Source organism: Anopheles darlingi, chromosome 2, assembly GCF_943734745.1.
Source record: "Anopheles darlingi chromosome 2, idAnoDarlMG_H_01, whole genome shotgun sequence".
Lineage (NCBI taxonomy): Eukaryota > Metazoa > Arthropoda > Insecta > Diptera > Culicidae > Anopheles > Anopheles darlingi.
Window position 1 is genome coordinate 55348105 of NC_064874.1, and position 20606 is coordinate 55368710.

General features: G+C 44.9%; 1 protein-coding gene across 4 annotated transcripts in view; it reads left to right on the top strand.

Annotated features, from left to right (window-relative positions):
• The window catches only part of LOC125959998 (tyrosine-protein phosphatase Lar), a 229252-nt gene that overhangs the window by 45100 nt on the left and 163546 nt on the right, over positions 1-20606 (top strand). For all 4 annotated transcript variants that reach the window (XM_049693088.1, XM_049693089.1, XM_049693087.1 and 1 more), the window contains one exon: positions 9510-9556. The gene's annotated coding sequence lies outside the window, so the exon portion shown is untranslated. The remainder of the gene's footprint in view (positions 1-9509; positions 9557-20606) is intronic.

A 20606-nucleotide genomic window follows, 5' to 3' on the forward strand; every position in this document is an offset into this window, starting at 1 on the left:
CATGTTGGTCGCAATAATTGTGTTGTGTTCTCGATGTGCAATTTTCCTTTTCAGCGCGTTAAAATGAAAAGAGCGCGTGTGGACGACGGTCTGGGGATGGTTCTGGTTGCTGTGAGTGCTGCACTCCGTGCAAATTCGCGACGCCCTTCACGCCCATACCGGAAGGAATGGGATGTCCGGAATGGGAAAGCGTGAAAATATCCTTCGACAAACAGGAGATCATCCGTTCCGTGTATACCTGCAGAATCACGGCGGAACATTGCAAAGATGCTCCCACCAGGAGGGCGGCGGCGGAGTGCGGCATCTTTTGTATTTTTATGCCTGTTTCGGTGGCCCTTTTTCACGAGGTAGCTTTGGTTTTACGCTGTCCCTTTTTGGGTGGTGTTCCATTCCATTTTCGTTGACAGCATCCACGACCACCAAGAGGAGGGAGCCCCTTGCTCGAACCCGACGTGTACGCTCCGGTTGTACGCAAAGGGAAAAAAAACGGGGATTTTCCCATTTCGTTCGTTCCCTTTTTTCCGCTTTCAGCAAGTGGAATTCATGCTGGAAAATCCTTTACACGCGCCATGCGCGCACACCGTCTCTTGTGCGCGTTTTCAGGCTTCTGACTTTCTTCAAGAGATTTTTACCTTTCACGAACTTTGGCCGGGGAAAAATGGCCGCAAAACGGGGACGCGACTGATGTCTGGTTATGACGGGTAAATTAGTCTCATCTTTCTTCCGTCGGCCGGCTCTACTGGTTGCGCTGACTATGATGATGGTGACGGCGACCAGCGCACTGGCTGGATATAGTACAAACAAAATGGTGCTGAGGGGGCTCGAGTAGTCCCGAAGTGGATTCCCGGGAACAAACTCCTCGTACGTGCAAGTGTACGTGTCCCCATCTCTATCCTTTCTCAGATGGTGTTGGTTGTTGGTGCTTCTTGTTGTTGTTTAATATGATTTCGATGGCTTTCTCAGTAGATGAAGGGAAGGACACGTTTAGAAGCGTGTTCGCTGTTCCTTCGGTAGCAGCATGGTGGCTACGCTGTGCTGCCACTACTGGACCATTGGTGTTGCCATTTTTCATCAATTAATTACAAATTTATCATCATTCATCGACAGCTGGCCCTGGGACAGCTAGTCGCCAGGAGCGGGCGGACCAGAACAATGAGCGAAACCTTCCGTGCAACTGAAGCACTGATGACGATGGGACGAAAGGGATGGGCAGACACATGGTGCAAAGGGTAATGAGAATCCCTGTCCCATGGAGGGATAGTTTTTCATCTGGACAAAGTTGTAAACACGTGCCCCTTGATAGAAAGGATGGATGATGGTAAGGGGTCGTATTGCCTGCCTCCCCGACCCATCCTGGTATCAGGTTGCTTCTGCGTGGCGGTGGGAAAGTATGGCCTCAATTTTGGTATTCATTTCCCAATCTTCCCGTCCGTCCCGGTCCCGCGTTTCCACGTCATAGGTGTATCAGATCTGTAAAGAGATAAGAGACGAATTAATCAATAGTTATAATTAATGGAGTGTGTACAAGGATGGGTTGCAGAGGAGAAGTGTACGGTAGCATCATCATCATCATCACCATCACCATCATCAACATCATCATCTTGCTCTCTTGTCGGTATACTCCCGTATGACCGCCCCACCGTGTGTGTGTGTGTGTTTGTTTGTGCGCTAGTAATTTGCGGATAATCTGGAGCCCGTTATATCGACCGCTCATAATGAGTTTTCCATGCGCGAAACGAAGACTACACTATGATGGGGAAGATATTTATTTACCTGTAACCCAAATTATGCTCACTTGCATATACATATACCGGCCCATGGCCTCGAATGGAATTTGAATTTGCACAAGTAATTTGCTTGCTGTTTGCTGAGCGAATGTTTGAGCAGGTGGTAAACACGTTGATGGTGGTGCAACACTACATATATCCTGGAATGGCATTAGCACGTTTGAGCACAACAACCACTGAGCCTAGTTGAATGAAGTCTCGTTAAACAATTTGTGTGTAAAGTGTGGGCTGTCTAGAGTAAGATTCTTCCTCGATGCAAGTAGTCCCAAGAGCCTCGTTGGCCAAATGGCGCAATGTAAAAGCAGATGTTCTCTCGAAACAACATCAACCGGTGAACGGTTTCATGAATGAAGTCGTTTGAACTGCTCTGCTGATATGCACTGGCTTCAGGATTTCATCGGTCCATGAGATCAGAATTTTCCGTGTACCACGGTCTTAGCGAGACATATACGAAAGAGCTCTGGCGGAAAGAAATGTCACAGATAAAACGAGATGATAAGGAGTAAACAACATGTTACTTGCAAGCTGGGGCGCATAGAAGATTTATATTAAATGTTGACATTTATATTAAATGTTGATAGCGTTTTATAACACCTTTGGACCTTTTTTTAGTCTGAACATAAATAGCTGGAGTCAAACTATTGACGTATCAGGTAGTTTAATAAGTAATTGTGTTAGGTAAACCGTTTAGGTTGGAATTTAAATACCGTTTTGATTGAAAGTAATTTTCTTTTGCCATACAAGAAAAATAGTTCTGCAAAAATCGGAACGAATGGCTGTCTGGCAGTGCAAGGTTAGGACTATTTGATGAGTGCATCTAATTTTCCCAGCTAAGTTCTCAAAATTTTTGCCTAAAAAATTCTTTACCGCCCCTTAATTTTCATGAAATGGGGCAAATGATAGTACGATTACGACTACTTGAACTGTAAGCCAGATCTCTAGGATTTTTACAAAAAAAGTTAATGGGAAGTTATGTAATTCTTCTAGACAGGCATGCATTTTTTTGACTTTGTTTGAATGAAAATTATATGCTTTTTGATTTTTCTGATTTTAGGTGTATCAAATGCAATAATCTGCCTTTGTTTAGGCAATGAACGGTGTAATGTGATGCGTAAAGATTCGTGATGAAGCGACCGTTGGATTCTGTAGCAAGCAGACTTTTGTTAAGAATCATAAATTGAAAAGAAACAAGTAGAAAGAATTGTATATTTTAAATTGATTTATTGTTATCTGCACAAGTCCGTCATTGCTCGGTTCAATGATGATCCTGTTAACGATCGTATCTGCAATCACTCTCCCAACAGGCGTTTAAGAATCCATTAGCGCAATCAGTAGGTAGAGTGTCCGGCAGAGTCCGATGAGTAACAGGTTTCGTCCAAGCCCTCTATAGACCATACTGAGATGTCTCGACGCTAATCTGTCGTCGAACGTGCTAATGTACGCAGGACAAAGTGGCGCAGGGGTCACACTAGCTCCCTCCTGCTACGATGGAGGCGCACTAATGCGCTATCATTTCGGGATTCGACAACACCATTTTGGCGATAAATGTGCAGACATTTTCCTGAGGGTCCTTATTCTGAAGATCCTTGTTCGGGGTTAATCTTTGGGGTCATGATGGGCTTATCAGTCATACGCGAATAGCGAGCTACGCATAACGATGTTTTCAAATCTGTATCTTTGTCATTTCTGCTTCGATTGAAGTGAAAATTTTACAGGATGCTCTTGAAAGGGTCAGCTTTCATGGCAACTACTGTGGCAACGTCGATACTAGAATACGCGTGCCCGGCATGGGATAATGCATTAGGGAATGACAAGAACTGCGTTATCCTTTACAGAATGTACCAGCTAGCGGCCATCAGAGTCACGTGCGCTTTCCGTACGATTTCAACAGCGGCAGTCGGTGTGATGAAATAGAAAAAAAATTGAATTGCATTGTTTTACTTGTTATAGTAGACGTCTTTCCAGAAGACAGTTTCTCTCATGTGCCTACTTTATTTCATTTGCGTTCGTCTAGCTGCCTTTTTCGTCATGTTATGAAAAAACCTCGGTTGCTCGGCACCTGTTGGCCAAAGTATGGCTAGAAGGCCACCCTGGCGTGAAGCTGGACAGTTTTTACTGAATAAAACAAGCCTGCTGAATCAAAGTCACCTTGAAAATGTGCCTAAACGATGTTTGGTGCATCGAATTCATCGGTCTAGACCAAAGGCAAACACTTGGTTTCGTTTGGTTGACTGTCGGTTTCAGCTGAAAGCAGTCTGGCAGACCTCGCAAAAACGCTGAGGACGCTGCTCTTTCTTGTTCTTGCTGGTCAGTGAAACGAATCAGATTTGACGATCGATTGTAACGATCTCTCGGTACAGACACTTGTAGCAAAGGAATCGACGTCCGAATCTAGCCGGCAAATAGATCTAGGGATATCCCGAAACCGAACTGTAGCAGCATGCAAGCTATTTCTGATAAGTATGAAAAAGCTGGTCTTTAAGATGGTCTTTGCGTTGATGCAAATCGTAAGCGTTGGGTGGGCCTACAATAGACAGTATTGATGTCTCAAAAAGGCTTGTGTAAGGAAATACTGGCGATTGGCACCAGCCTTAACATGCCATTCTTAGCAGCCACTACGCTATCATTTCCGAGAGGATTTTGTTCCAGTTTTTGGGTCGGAACCGATAAGGAACAATGATAAGGAACGAAAGATAAGGAACAGTGTTTGTGTGCTATAAAACCAATCGTATGTTTGGAAGGAAGCATCTGTATTCAAAAGAAATGAGTTGATATTGTAGAAGGACTGAAAGCACCTTATTGTAATGGTGAAACGATGAATAATAAGAGTTCTCTAGAATTGTGTCGTTCAAAGGGAAATAATCTTCGGAAAAAACAAACATCCTCAATTGAACATTAACAATTAACAGCCAATTAAGGATGATTTGAAAAAAGTGCAACGACTTTTGAGCGTTTTTTGCTTTGACTGTGGTCTGGCTTCTTCGGAACAACCCTAGGTACACCCAAAACAGTCTGGGCTGCGGTCCTGGAAGCGAGATGGTCCAGTCGGCGGAGGGTCCTCAGAGCGGTGTTTGTCCTTCTGGAGGTGTGGTCCGAGGCTCTAAGGAACCTAAGAGCCGGTCGATCGATCTCCGTCTGACTTTAGGGCTCTTTGTATATGAAAATCTGCCCTTGAAAGCCAGAACGGGCCTTGCCGTACTCCGCATGCAGGATGCGAGGTCTCTCTGGTATGGCCAAAGTATGGTGAATGGTCTAGAATCCTCTTTCGTTGTTCCTGGGCCTTTTTGGGGATCTTGTTGCTCTCCAACTCCCAATAAATCAATAGCTTCTACTATTGCAAATCAATAGCCGTGGCCACACGGGGCGAAAATTTGCGCGCAAATTTGCACATTAATGCCAAAATGTTTTCGCTTCGTGTGGCAGGGGTAAAACCCCGAAAATTTATGCCGAAATGTCAAACGTATTGTTTTCATCTGTGTTTTGGCCGCTGAAGTTGATTTCCGAATAAATTTTGCAGTTTTTAACGATTTTGTTGCTGTTGCTGTTATATTTATACTAAAAATGCAAAAACAATACGAAAAGAACCTACATTTTCGTAAATAAAGCGTTCGATAGCGTCAAGGGTTCAGCGAAAAAGTCCGCGGACGTATAAAAGTTTGACAGCGTGTAAGGGTTAAGCGAAACCGTTTTGGCATTAATTTTTTCGTTTGCGCTAGGGTTTTCGCCCCGTGTGGCCACGGCTAATAACTTCTACGATCGTGAAAGAACATTGAATCACATGTCGAGATGAGGTAATGGACTAGCAACGGAGGGCCGTCTAATGGGGTTTTTGTTTCATTTAAGTTAACAAGAAATCCCAAGGGTTTACGCACCAAAAAGGCTTATTTTTGACAATTTTTAGTACAGAAACCATTCAACTTCGGTTAAATTTGAAAATAAAAACGGTTAAATTTGAAAAAAACCCGAAGTGGGCGACGAGCTGACAGATAGATGGCGCTCGGGTGCTGCACCCAGTTCATTCGTTGAACGGGTAGATGGCGCTCGGGGCAGCACCACACCAGTTCATGCGTTGAACGGGTAGATGGCGCTCAGGGCAGCACCACACCAGTTCATGCGTTGAACGGGTAGGTGGCGCTGACGAAGTAAAACACTCGAAACACAGTGCCGGACGTGACTTTTGCAACTGGACGAGAAAGACGGACGCTGCACGCTCCTTAACTGGTTCTGATGCCCTTTTGTGGTCCTTTGGCCCAAGGCTGGAGGATCTGGGGCACAGAACCGAAGAGCTCCACCCAAACCGACCGACTGAAACACCGAGCTCGAAAGGAATCTAACCCGGGCCAGCGCACCCAGCGACCCGTGTGTTCCTGGGATATCCAGTTGCCGTCATCTCGCCGGTTTTTTTAATTTTTGACCATCTAGCCATCCCAGGGGGTGGGGGAAGTTGGGGAACTGCAGAAACATCCCCAAAAAGGCCCTGGAACAACGAGAGAGGACTTTAAACCATACTATTTGACGGTCCTGGGGGCGCATGGTCGGGTCATGGGATGGGACAGACAGATCCTCGGGGCCGCCAAACTTGCCAAACTTTGGTGCCGAGCCAAACTTGAGCAGATTATTGTTCAATATATTGACCATCCTGGAGGCGCATGGCCGGTTACGGAAAGCGAGACCGCGTATTCTGAATTCTGGGGACAGATTTTCGTATAAAAAGAGCCCCAAAGTCAGGCGGAGATCGACCGGCTATAAAGGACCTCCCTAAGCCTCGGATTAAGACCCCGGCCAACACCTTGACATTCTGCAGATTTGCACTCATTGAATTTCAATCAAAATTGTGCTCAATAGTTTGTATGTCAATAACAGCATAGGGTCTCATATACTTAAGCGTGCCATACGGAGATATTCATCTATGACAAGAAGGTATGTCAAAAAACATGCACAAGATCTTGTAGCCGCGTGAACTGGCGAGCATCTTGGCCACAGATAGGTCACGAGTGGAACTTTCAGGATAACAATCTACTCCCGAACAGAACCGAACCATACCTGACGATAGTTGGACCCGGACGCTCGTGAACATTCTTAACAATCGGAATCACTCCTGGCATGGCAGTCCTCTTGCCTGGGTAGGGCGCACTTCGAGTGTCCACATAGGAGGATCCCTGTCTTCCCCTTTTCCTCTTCTTTCGCTCGAGCCACATATTAAATTCTTCCATCGTATCTCCGAAAATCCGATCTCTCGATCTCCGATAATCAACGATCTGTCTAAAACAATCAAAGGAACCACCAGAGTGTTCTCTTCAATACAGAGAGTAAAGTTTTGTGTTTTTCTTTAACGATAAATCTATTGTTAGATAACACTCTCCAAATAATTCGTCACGATCAGGAATATCGAATTGTATTGTACGAATTGTACAACGGATTGATACTTCTGCAGAGCTCCGGTTATCAATTCTTAACGATGTGCCACTCCAGCAGCTATGGGCTGATCGGTGAGACGAGAATGGATGCGTTGCGATAGCTTACCTGAGGGCAATACCTTCAGATTGTGACAATCCTCAGACACATATCAAGCTCAATCAGCTTGTTTTTTTTTTCAAGATAACTTAGAATAAATCGCTGTTAGTGATCATCAGCAAACGTTGTTTAATTTTCGATCCAGGAGATGGCTGCTAATTAGCATAGTCATCTGGATACTGTAATTAAGATTCTACCGACGAAAGCCTCCAAATATTACCAGAAATTACCAATTTACACCATTACTTCTTGTGGTAACTTGACAAAGGCACATCTTATAAAGTCAGTATATCCAACAGCGTGTCAGTGGACTGTATAGCTATTGGTTTGGTGATTTTCAATAGTGGACATCTTCGATGTTCGGGTCCTTGCATGGCTGGAGCAGCATGAAAAGATTCTGCTAGCGAAAAGGAAAATTTCAATCCCCAAATCTTTTCTGTATTGTTTTTATAATAAGATTAGACCATACTTCTATAGAATTCTCAAAGTTATGATCAGAATGTAGTGCCGGGGGATTCTGTTTTACATCCTAGGACTGGCCGCTCGCTGGAGTTTCTCGATCGTTACTTTTGCGCACTTTAGTAGTTTCTTCTTGCTGTAGGAGCTGAGCTGAGTTAAGACAGTTTTAGTAGTCACTCTTCTCCACTTATTGCTTTCTTAGGCAGGTTTCCTTATGTGTTGCACTTTATTTCAACTTCGAGGCTTCGGGTTTTGAGCTTCGACTGTGATCCTTGGTCTTCGCGTCATCTTCAACCACTGATAATCCTGATGATCCTTCTCTATCTAGTGCTCCCTCAAAAAAATCGTAGGGGCGTGATTCTTGTTAAAATAAATTTAAGACAAAATATAAACATTTCTTATGTAGGCAGTTACTGTTACTGAAGGATGGTGATTGCTACCTACAAAAATCAAGAGTGCGTCAGCAATGAAGAGTGAAAAATGCAATGAAGCATATGAAATAGAAAACGCCTAAATTTTTTTCCCACTACAAACCTTTTGTTACTTTGCATTCAACAGAAGAATCTCATTTGATGTTTCTGCGGGCGCAGTTTCGGATGTTTAAAAGCGAGTTATCAAGCCTGGTTCTGGTTTGCTATTTTATATTCATGCTACATTTGCTGGCAATTACATTACAAAACGATAACACGCATGCACCCACTTCAGTGTACCACGTGGACTGATCGTTAAAACCTGATGTTGGTTTACACGGACCACCAATATCTAGAATGACGCGTGCATTACAAAATGTTTGCAGACGGAGTTAACTTAAATAATTCTTCTGGTGATTTCCAACTATTTTTAACCTCTTCGTATCCATTAGCCGTCCTGTTAGTAACATTATTCCTCACAGATAGATCAACCGATTTGACGTAGCTATTAGGTCGTATGTAGGCGGTAATCCATTCGGTCCATTTCTCGTAACCGCTCAGTGATCCGTCGGTTGCAGTACCTGTTAAGAAAGAAAAGAAATGTTGAAATTAGTTGCACGCTCCTTCTATGAACGAAGAGTGGTTTGTGGAAAAGAGTGAGTTGAGACACTGTACCACGATCTCTGGTCAGCTACATCTATTCAATTGCGACCTTGCAGTGTAATCATACTAGACAATGCAATCGTATCATATCATACAAGGACTATGAATGACGATTCCAGATGTAGATTGTAGATCTCTCGTTGTCAACGGCTCGTTTAGTATACGCTCCGGATTGACACTCTTAGCGCGTGCAGTTTCGTACCGAAGGCGAAGAATGTATAGACAAAACCTTCCCTGGAATTCAGCTTAACCAATCCTTTTACGAGTATTCCTAGTGGTTGTTCCATCACTGCTAAGATCCTCAAAAAGATAAGCGAATAGAGGAAGATCACACGCTAGCATTGATTTCAAAGCAACCTATACGATGCTGAAAGCGATGCTTTGAGGGGTCATCGATTCAGTTCAGTAGGAATGTCTATAACCAACCTTATAGGTTCTTGTTGTTCAAAAACCGTAACACTCTTATTCCCGTCCAAATACCTTGAGGAGGGACGATGGAGAACCCGACAATTCAACCTAGAGCGGGTTAAAGCCTCACTTTGGACCTGGTTTCGCCTTTAATTGTTTATTTTATTGTTTATGGTATTCAAATGTTTTGTATAATTTTATTTCCTTACAGAACGTTGATCACTGATCACTCATTAACGATATATTCGATTAACTTCTTTTTTTCCAGAATTCGGAACATATTCGAGGATAAATGCCAACGGACTGGCATGTCAGGTATGTTTCTAAATTTAGTGTAGTAGTTGTTATGTTCAAACGCCAACATTACTGGTATTCAATGCTTCAAACTGAAAGAAAAAGGCGCTTTGTTTGTCGACGAGTTTGTTGGACTTGTCAGAGTATCTTCTCAGTGCTATTAATTCAGAGTTAGGGCGATTCTACATTGGTCAAAAACTTTTGATGCCAAGTCAAAACAAAAGAGCTACATTTTTCCATAAAAATGGAAAAAACTTTTGACAAATGGCCAAAAGGGTGACGCCCGCGATCTGCTACAGAGGGCGCTGCCGGTTTGGAGCGATCGGCTACAGAGGGCGCTGCCATCTACGAGACGACTACACTAAAGTGCAGCATTATGTGTCTGTCATTCAGCTTAAAGCATTTTTTTTTTTTAAAAAGCTGTAGGCGCATGTGTTTAAAGTTATGTTTTTTTGTTTCACTGTATCAAAACTGAGCGCCAAAGTAGCTCTTTTGATTTGGCGTAGAAAGGTGTCCTACATACACCATTTTTTTTTATGTATGGACCTTTTGACGCCAAGTCAAATTTTGACTTGGCATCAAAAGTTTTTGACCAATGTAGAATCGCCCTTAGAATTTGCTATCATAAAAAATACTCGACCTCGCCTCGACCGATATGTAGAATCAGCTGTTGAACGAGAAAAAGATAAATGTGTTCTTGCGGGGGTTTTGTTTTTTTTCTGGTCCTGATACGCATTGCGTATATCATAGCGAACCGTCCGTAGAGCTAGAGGTTAGCCGGTTAGAAATTGTTGCTCTGCTGGATGAAGGATAATGAGGATGTCGTGGGTAGATCCTGATGAATGGGTGGTCCCTAGGGAATGAAATAACGAAACAAGGGGGGAAAAAACGCCGATGACCAGAATCGCACTCCATACGTTGACCATAAACTAGGCGGTCAATGTGTGAAGGCGCAAGATAAGGATTAATCTTATTTAAAACCAGATTTCTTTCGGGCAACCGTTTTGCTCGCCGTGACACGGGAGCAACGAGGAGCCACTTTGGAGGTGAGCATATGATGGTGATGGTGAAAATCCGAAACTGACCCGGAATGATATAATTTCCCTATTCCGGCTGGTTTTTGGTGTGAACATGCGGTGGTCGGGCTTACCGGTCACCGGTTGGCTGGTCTGTCGGTCGGTCGTTCGACCGGTTGGTTGGTTTCGGCAATTGTTCCATTACTTTTTTTTTCTCCCCCCTCCCATTCCTATTCCCGGGGCTTTATGGGGCGAGGAAAATCTTTGGAAATTTATTGCCATCCATTCGCTTTCGCTCTGACTGCGGCTTCATTCGATTTTTCCTCCTTTTTGCTGGTTTGCCACTACCTCTACCACAAAGTTTCGCGCGAAGAAAGGTGTCGATCGCGTACGGTGTTCGGGGCGGGGTCTGTTGCTTTGCCAGAACCGCTACTTTGTGGCGATTCTTCTTCCGGTTGCGGATTATTGAGCCCCGCACCGGAAGCGACACAGACTCCCAAACCAGCGCGAGTGGTCATGTGTCTGGTAGCGACAACTAACTGCTGCCGATGCTGTGGCATGGTGAAGCCTAGACCGCTCCCTAGACCGTTCCATGCTAGGAGCGGGCATGAACCAAAATTTTGGACCAGCGTATCTTGTGCCGACTGCGCGTCGTTCGCGGCCAACACCAGGACCGGAGGCAGACGCAGAGAGCCAGCTGTTTGTGAAACACTTTTCCATTTTGTTTCTTTTCCTGCCAGAACCGGGATACAATTTTTTTCCTCTTCTTTTCCCAGAACTGGGATTTTGTTTTCCATCGTCTCTTCGCCTTCGCCTTCGCCTCTACCATGCCTAGCTTATCGGGGACATGTTAGCAGTTTGGCACAGTTTTGATAGGAATATAACAGACTGCAGACCGAGCGAACCGAAGTCCGAAGAAAGGCAGACAAACGACTGCCGAGAAGTGGCTGGCCTAGCCTGGCCTGGCCTGGGGAAAACAAATTTATCTTCCTCCTTTTTTCTTCTTCCTCTTAGCATTCCTGCCCGGGGAATGGTAATGGTAACACCCGCATTGCACCGCAGATGAATTTATGCTTTCGATCCGCTCAGAGCGGTCGGATTAGTGCATGGATTAATCATAGATTAGTCAAATGCTCGACAACATCTGGGGCTTTTTTCATTGTTATCCTGGCGCTCATCCTGCCAGCGGCAGCAGCAGCAGCAGCAGCAGCAGCGGAAGGCTGGTGGCTGTCCTCGTTCTAAGCTCCATCGCAAATCTTGTGTCGTGTTTCATCGATGCGGCGGCAATGAGCGAAGATAAGAGGCAGCATCATCCGACCGAGTGCAGTGCAGTGTGTGTGTGTGTGTGTTTTGTGGCTTTTGTGATGATGGTGTTGCGAACGCGCTTGGGTACGCTTATCGCGTTGCCAGAATCACCGAAAAATGTTGAACGGCACAAAATTAATGTGGGCTTATCTGTTTCTATTTCCCTGCTCCTCACACACCACAGGCACAGGAGGTTTTTGTGTGTTGTGTGAAAAATTCCAGGCCATAAGCGTGTTCACGCCTCTGTTCATTCGCAAACGCACGCGCATTCGCAAACGGGTAAATCTAATTGTGGTTCTTTTCTTTTTTGCCATGATGGCAGTTCATCGCAGAGTTACGCGAGCCGCGAAAAATGTCAATAGCAGCATGAGAAAGAATGCAAAAAAAAAAACAAAACAACATCAACAACAACCCAACGCCCCCAAGCGCGAACATGGCGAAATGGATGGGGGTGTACTACGAAAAGGGGGGAAATTCTACGCCACCGGCGGATTGAAACATTGGGATATAACTTCATTAATGCGCAGAGCCGAGCAGAGCAGAGCAGAGCAAGGGGGGCACAATAATCTCTAATTAATTATGAAAACAGTTCACCTGCAAACCAATGTCCGCCGCCGGCAGCTTCCGTGTCGAGAGTTGAGCAAATTGTACGCGGTACAACAACCGCACCACGCACCTCGGCTTTGCTCCAATTTGTGCGCACAGATTGGTCCTTTTTGACGGTGAGGGAGGAATCCGGGGTGTCCAAATATATATATATATGTGTGTGTGTGTGTGTGTGTGTGGCGGTGTATCATTTAACGAAACATAAGCAGCGCATCGCCCAGGTGTATGATGGTTCTAATTATGGCTCAACACATCCATTGTGGCATTGTTTGAATATTTGTAAAAGCTTACGGGGAAGGGTGAGAGCATTTAGCCGCCGCCGCCGCAGCAGCAGCAACAGCAGCAGCAGCAGCAGCAGCAGCAGAGCCAGTGCCAGTGCCAGGGAGCGCGGTGCAATCACGTCCGGCCTTGGCCGGGTGAGAGTTATATTTCAAATTTATTAATTTGTTGGTTATGTCTTATTGCGGTTTAGTCTTATTGCTGCGCCGGTGAGCCGAGTTGAGGCGCGGCTGCTTGCTGGCATGATCATCGCCTGTAATTTGGGGTTTGTAAGCAGCCTGGCTTTGCCGTGGCTCGTTCAATCCGTTTTGCCAGCTGCATAAATCCGGGAACTTGCTGGAGAAGGGGTAGTCCCGTATCCCCGTATCGGCAAAATGGACGATGGCCAGAGAGAGGGCTCATGATTGTACAGGGTGTTCCAGAATAGGGGTCACCATTTTCTGTATGCTTGTACCATCAACAGGTCTATTTTTTGGGCGATGAACTTTAGTTTTGAGTTTGAGCGATCGAGTAGCGGTAACGTTTGTTTTCATTTAGCTGCAAGCGTGGAATATTGTAGTACAAGAAATTTGTATAGCATTGTACAACTCTGATATTTGTCTTGCTTACTTTGAAAATGTTCAAGGAGCCCACACTTGGTAATTTTTATGTTCAAAGGAAGCCATTACAGAAAGACATTTCGAACGATAGAATTGATGAAACGGGAAAAGGAGCACATTCAATCGGATCAGGACCATAATTTGACCGTAGCCTGACCATAACTAACCAACAATAAGAAGCAACTCAATGCAGAGGATGTCTAGTGATGATGCTGAACCTAAACAACGTACTAAAAACAACGAATACATTGTTTTACGGCACAGCGAAAGCTAGTTATGTTCTAGATAACCAATTCAGCGTGTAAGCGTGTTAGATGGTTGGTTCAGACGCAAAATTCTTACTGTTTACGGAACATCCACTGTCAGCAGAACAACGCAGGGTATGCAAAAAGTCTTTAGAAGCATGGCCGCGACAGGAACTTTATTTCAATCTCATTTCCACAGTTCTTAGTGTAATGTTGCTATCGTGACCTGGCACTTTTTCTGATATTCTGTCGCATAAATTAGCTGCAAAAGAATTTCAAAACAAGTTAAAAGTTTTGAAGAAAGGGTATCATGGAAAGGTAAATATAATAGCACTTATAAAGCTATAAAACACATAAGACCCTGGCATGGTGTGGGTATAATTTGACTAGTGAAAGATGACCGATACCATCTTTACCGAATGTTAATCGATTTGCCTTTTTAGTGACTTTTTTTTAAAGGTTTTGGTCAAGATATTCTAGTAAAATCAGTCATGGCTCGTACAGCAACACGAAGGAGTCACAAAACATTGCGCCCACAAATCTATCACATTAAATGTCGATAGTTTCTAACCGAATTGATACAGTATCCTTAAAATATCAAATAGAGCGTTAAATTTGGATGCTTTGTTTTGATAAAATTGCATTTTACTGTAGTGACACCTACTCTGGGAACACCCTGTGGAGTGTGAGATATTTTTGGTTCCATAATAATAACCCCTTCTCCCAACGTCACCTCACCCCTCGATGCCGATATTCTAATCGACCAGCAGCCCGCACTCAGCCCCAGCCCCGCCTTTGCCAATCGTGCTCCACCCCACACTGAAGCGCTTCGGGGCAAAACGAGAATGGTTTCGGTATCAGGGAGTGGATTCCCATTTATGGATAGCATCATTCTCACGTGAAGAAGCTGCTAACGTCGTCCTGTACCTTGGTGTTGGTCCAGCCAGCATCCAGCGGGGGCTGCCGTCTATATTGCCGGTCACGAACTGCCCAAAATCTCGGTGCATTATGGATGCGCCATTGCCATGGCCGCATTCCAGGGGAATGGGCTTTAGTGTTAGGGGCAGGATGATGGTAACATCGATCGACCGCCGCCGCCATTACAGGCCCAAATGGTAGCGCTCTGGCCCTGTGTACGTTATTGTTTATCTAATGTGTAGTAAGGATTAGATTAATTTGGGTTCATTTATCATAGCGGAACATTTTTTCTGCCCCCCGCCCCTCCGACGGTGTGGTTCTCGTTCGGTTGGGGTTCGCGCACCGTACGGTAGGCAACCGAACCGAAATGCGAATCGCACATTGATAAACCGAGAAGAAATGATTTATAGAGTGCCCTTTAGCCCGAACCAGCGGCTGTGCGTCTACGGGTGGGTTGGTCTGTTAATATCAATTACTACACAATAAAATGAAAGTATTCGCAGCAGCACCGACGGTGCTTAACGGCGCCATCTGAGGTTGTTTGTTACCGTGATTAACGTCGTACCGTGGTTCAACGGAGCGAGACCCCATTACTAACTACGGGCCGAATAAATGTAGCAGCAAAATGTGAATGCAATCGATTGCTGTTGAAAGGGTAGCTACTGCTCTTATGAGCATCACCTTACGTCAAGGACTGCGGGCACACCAAAGGATCAAACACTTCACCCAAGGCCTCATTCTGCCTTCTGATGACTTTATCACGCAACACGGCACTGTCGGATAGGACAGATTTCAACAGATGGCGATACCTGCTGCTGCTGCTGATGCTGCTGCGTGCATATCGATCCCTCTTGCGAATGCTTTCAACCAACCAACCAGCCAACCAGGCATATAGGGGAGGCTTTAGCATTGGCCTGAACCCCACGAGGAGTCGTCGCCTCTGGTGCCTGGTTGATATGTTGAAAAATCAATTTCTCTTCATGCGTTTCAAATTGATAATTAAATTGAATTAGTGCCCTGTGGTGCGGATGTTTTTTCTCAGTTTTTTTTTTGCCCCCGTTCGCAGTTGCAGTGCACGGATGCTCATTGTTAAAGTTGTTGTTGTTGTTGTTGTTGTTGCTGTTTCTTTTAAGTATCCTTTTTCCGCCATCTACCATCGTTAGCACCGTTTGATTACCTCCACACGGGGTTGTGGTCAACACCAACATCATCATGGCCTTGGCCGGGGCTCGTGGTAGTATCCCACGGGGCGATGAGTTTTTACGATTATTTATATTTTATGTTTCCCATCCCCTCAACCAGTTCTTCCTCCTTTTAGTTGTTGCCTGCTGCGAGTATGTATTGCGTCTCTGGTAGCAGTCCCTGAAGTACTGGCGAGAGCGAGCACGATAACAACAAATACGGTTTCGGATTGAAACCGAAATAGACCGAAAGAGTTCGAGATGGGATAATGCATTTGAAAATGTGTGGCCAAGGCTTCCGTGTTTAAGTAAAACTAATGGCCACAAAGGAGATGGGCCTCTGACCTGGATCTGGAAAGAATAGAATGTGCCAGAAGTCGAAAAATCGGAAATGCTAATGGTGAACACACTCTTCCCATACTCGCCCTCTCGTTATCGGTGGAAGGATCCGGTGCACCTGTGGGTGGGCATCACAAACAACACAGCTAGGCACGGGGATCATCAGTTCTGGTGTTTAGTGGCCCTGACGCGTAAAATCGTTTGACAATACGCAAGAAAAGGAAGCGAACGTCGAGTTGCACCAGAAACCGCGATGAGGGGAAGAGACACCATACCTATTCCGCACACGCGACAAACGTTGGCCACGGGGACGTGATCCGGTGTTTCTCCTTGGTGGAAATTGCTGCATTAATTATGATATGGCATCGTAAAAATTTTGGACTATAAAATTTTGCGGCTCCAACCGACCACAAGCGCAGGGCTCGGATCGGTTGGCGCTGTTTTGCACCTATACCTGTCCTGTCCGTAAACCGCGACCGGAGTGACGGTGAGAGCGATGCAGAAGCTGCCGGTCGGTTGGTCGGTCGGTCGCTCGTTCCGGGAGGAAGCACAACTTTAGGTGACAGAGGTGGTGGGTGCCGTTTGGATTGGCAGTGGCCTAGGCTGAGCTCTCCGTCTCTCTCTCTCTCTCTCTGATGATGCCTATGCCAAAACGACCGCGTACGACGGTAGAGCATCTCCTCCCTAGCAGCGGTGGCACAACAAGATGATTAACGGCGCTCGTAAAACTGTTCGAAAAGTATCTATAAAAAAGGATTAAGCCTCCGGAGCAACCGCTGGAATGGCAACCATCCGGATGGCGGATGATAGCACACACACATACACACACACGTGCGCCATGCGGCCATGGTCGTGATGGTGGTTTCGGCAATGCTTAAAATCTATTGTTTTCACCGTGCGGATTCAAACACGTACTCTAATCTTTGGTTTTTGGGTCAACCGCGGCGAGTTATGAGACTGCAGGGCATTTTTCTCGTTAGAGTGTGTGGAACATTGCGAAGCGAGAAGTGCATTTTAAAGGCACCACAAAGTATGTGTCCCGAGAAAAAAGATCCGGCCATCAGAAGGGGAGCAATGTTTTTCTTGTATTTGGCATGCTTAGCATGGCTTGTAATCAGTTATTTGTTTATGACAGTTAATCGTTTTCGAATTATACCAACGCGTGCAGCAGGATCAATTTTCAACTTGAGGTATTTTTCAAGTGCATCTTGTGCAACTAAAATAACTTAGAAATCATGTAAAGTTTTTAAATCAATCAATTTACATTTAAAGCGTATTTGCAGTATTTAACATAGAGAACCAAACGAATAGGAACATGAATGGTGTGCATTCGCACTATTGAGCGTCACCTTGGATGTAAAAAGCAAAACTGTTAGATTGTAGCAAAAGTACTGTGGTGCAGGAGGTAAGAAAAAGCAAACGAACTATCTACAAGCTGCAAAATCAACCATATATTTCGAGAGCTTAAACTTCGGTTGAAGATCTTTCGAAATGTCGTGTCGTGGATCCCAAAACTTTGGGATAAAACTCAGCAAATGCGAATAAGATTTGTTTTTTTCTCATTTACCTCCTCCAGTTAAAAAAATGGAGCTTTGGACTTGGAACAATAGACAATCGTGGCATAAAATCTTAAGATGATCCAGTAATATCATTCAGATATTATTTCAGTAATGGAAGAGTACTAACTGATGCCACTCAGATTTGTTCATGAAATATAGTGACAGAAACATTGTTTTCACTAGAGAAAATATTGCAATTCAATCAATAGTTTCGAGTGTCACCCTGTGTCATCAATCTGCAGCCATCATTCCGTAAGGTGCTAAATGTGGTCTTGTGGTAGAGATTGAAGTTTGAAGAGGTATGATAATTGCTTTTTACAATTATCGTACATGTTGTTGATTGAATCGGGATCGAGTAACACCATTACAAAAATTGATTACCGAGAGTTGCTTCGGTTGAGTAATGTTTGGGTGCTGACTGTTTGATGAGCACTTATGTGCCGACTACTTGCACACTACTTATGTACCGCACTCGTGTGTGTGTGCATTATTGACCCACACTTTATCGCCTTATAGCCTTGATATAATTATTCCCAAGTGGCTGATGATTAACCGATGACGAATAAATGACAATCACTCAATTCTTATCTTGAATATGCTGCCGCAGTCGGCGGCGGGATGGGCGTTGAAGCGCATGTATTTGGTGAGATGCAATTAGAAGCAAATGTTTACGACTGTAGTGGGAGTGATAAAATGGTTCCGGCATTAAAACAACCCACCCTACTTCTACCGTCTCCCCCCATCTCTGGTGTATGAATTAGTAGATTCCGTTGGCACATAATAAAAACCCTTGGCTACATCAGCAAATCGATTGAGCCAATAATATTATTAAAATCTACCCCCTACTGTTCGGCTCTGATTGCTAACACCACATTTTCTCTTTTTCTTTTTTGTACCACATGTGCACTGCGCGGAAAGTGAATAATGAATGCCAATGTTTCGCTGACAACTAATTGAATTGCTTAATGTTGCGTGCTGTTTGTGTCGATGTGTAAACTATTACGCTGCACTTTATGAGTAGTGGCTGTGAGTTTGAGTGGAGAGGCTAATCATTTGAATGTGGGTTTGCATTTGTTTGCTAATGCCTGATGATGGCGCATTAATAACTGACAACAAGTGCAAGTACATTCAACAAGTAACAATTTTGGTTAATGAGTGATAACTGCTTCGAGTCACCTAAATGGGTTGTCAGTTTCCTGTTTCCAATGGCAGCATTTTGCAAAAGAAAAAAACAATATTTCTGTTATTAATTCATATGAACTCCATAACAACAAAATCTCTAAAAAGGATATTAAGGTACGGATTTAGCTCGAAGCCTCGACTGATTCAGGAAATTCTGTAGCCATAAAGGGGTGATGAAGCATGGTTTTTATGTGCCCTTGTTATTGATATTTTAACCATCCAACGATTGTTTTTGGGGCCAAGTATTACAAGGGAACAGAATCCTTTCGGTGGGTGTACGATACGACACGCAACAAATATTTGTACAAACTCCTCCCGCTTGCCCTGCTGATCCAGTTTTGTCTCCGTTTTCTTTTGCGCGCTCTTGACAAACATGTGCCCTCAGCATAATGTATGTTGTCTTTTTCCATAACCGAAAGAAGGAGCAAAATAACAACAGAACAAGAGTCCAAGTTGATCGATCGATCGTGATCGGCCATCGAGCCACAATTGTGCAGCATAAGCGCGAGGCCGGCCGGATGATGATGATGATGATGATGCCATTCCTTCCTTCCGTACAAGAGCGACGCCGCGTTCGTGCGGAATAAAAATGGGAAAAATAACTTCGATCGACCGTCCAACCAACCGACCGACCGTCGTCCAAGTGATAGTTGACGATGTAAACATGCATCTGTTTGATTTATTTCCATGTCTCTGTATCGGTATCGGTTGAGTCAACGGAAGTGAGTGTGGGTGGGGACACATCGAGAAGACAGTTCCGTCAGTGGGTCGAAAGTGGTGGTGGTATGGGCAAATCCGGTACATCGGAATGAAACATCGTAACATCGTATAGCGAGTTTTTGAGCGTAAAAAGTCGTAAAAACGTAACGGAAAACAGTAATCCATGCACGGGTCTCGGGTATATGGGTTGGAGAAGCATAAAATATCTATCCGGCAATATCTGCATATCCTTTTCTCCAATGCCAAAAGATGGTTTAACGTGGTTCTTGCTGCAGAAAACGCTCCCCCCCCCCCCCCCACCAGCTGGGGACTGGGAGAGATGTTTGGCTTTTGGCGGAACGCGCGTGACGCCGAAGGAAGGCCACAGGCCACACAACAACCAAGCAAATGATGTCGGGAGCGCTCGAGCTCGAGCAGTGTTTGGTTTCAGGGCAGCTCCAGGGCGGAGGTAGAGCAGCAGGTGCGAAGGTGTGGTGCTGTATTCTAATGGAGCAAAGATGGAATAGATAAACATGTTTTGCATAACAGAGACCCTTCTCCTTTTGCCGGGATGGGAGAGGGCGGGGTGAACAGCCAAGTTTTCGACTGTTGTATTTCCGTTTCGGAGCTATGAAGCTTTCTTCGGTTTTGCACCGATAATGCTACGCGTAGGGAACGACACGGGATAGGCGGGAAGCAGCATGACCAGATTGCTAGTTCTAAGCGCATAGCATAGCATAGCGCAAAGCGAAAAAAAACCATAAAACGGATGTAGTTTTTTTTTTACACACAACAATCTTACACAAGCTACTTAACAAACTTCTCCAGACTCAAAAACATATCAAACTGTGGCTTGCACGGTACACTTGGTACACGCTGGCTCGACAAAAGACACGTCGTCGTGAGTCACGGTGAAGAAAAATGAAGCCGGATTGACGGTTTCCGAAAGCTGCTGCGGAGCGGGTGCTCCGCATGAGGATGAAGAAGCTAAACAAATGACAAACCTCTGCGATGGATGAGTGTATGTGATTTGACTGTGCAAAATCTTGTATCTCCGCCCTCATGTTATGTCCGCCCTTCACGCAAAAGGTAGCGCCCAAACCATGGCCAAGACGGCAGTGGTGGGTGTGGGGAGCTCTCGGA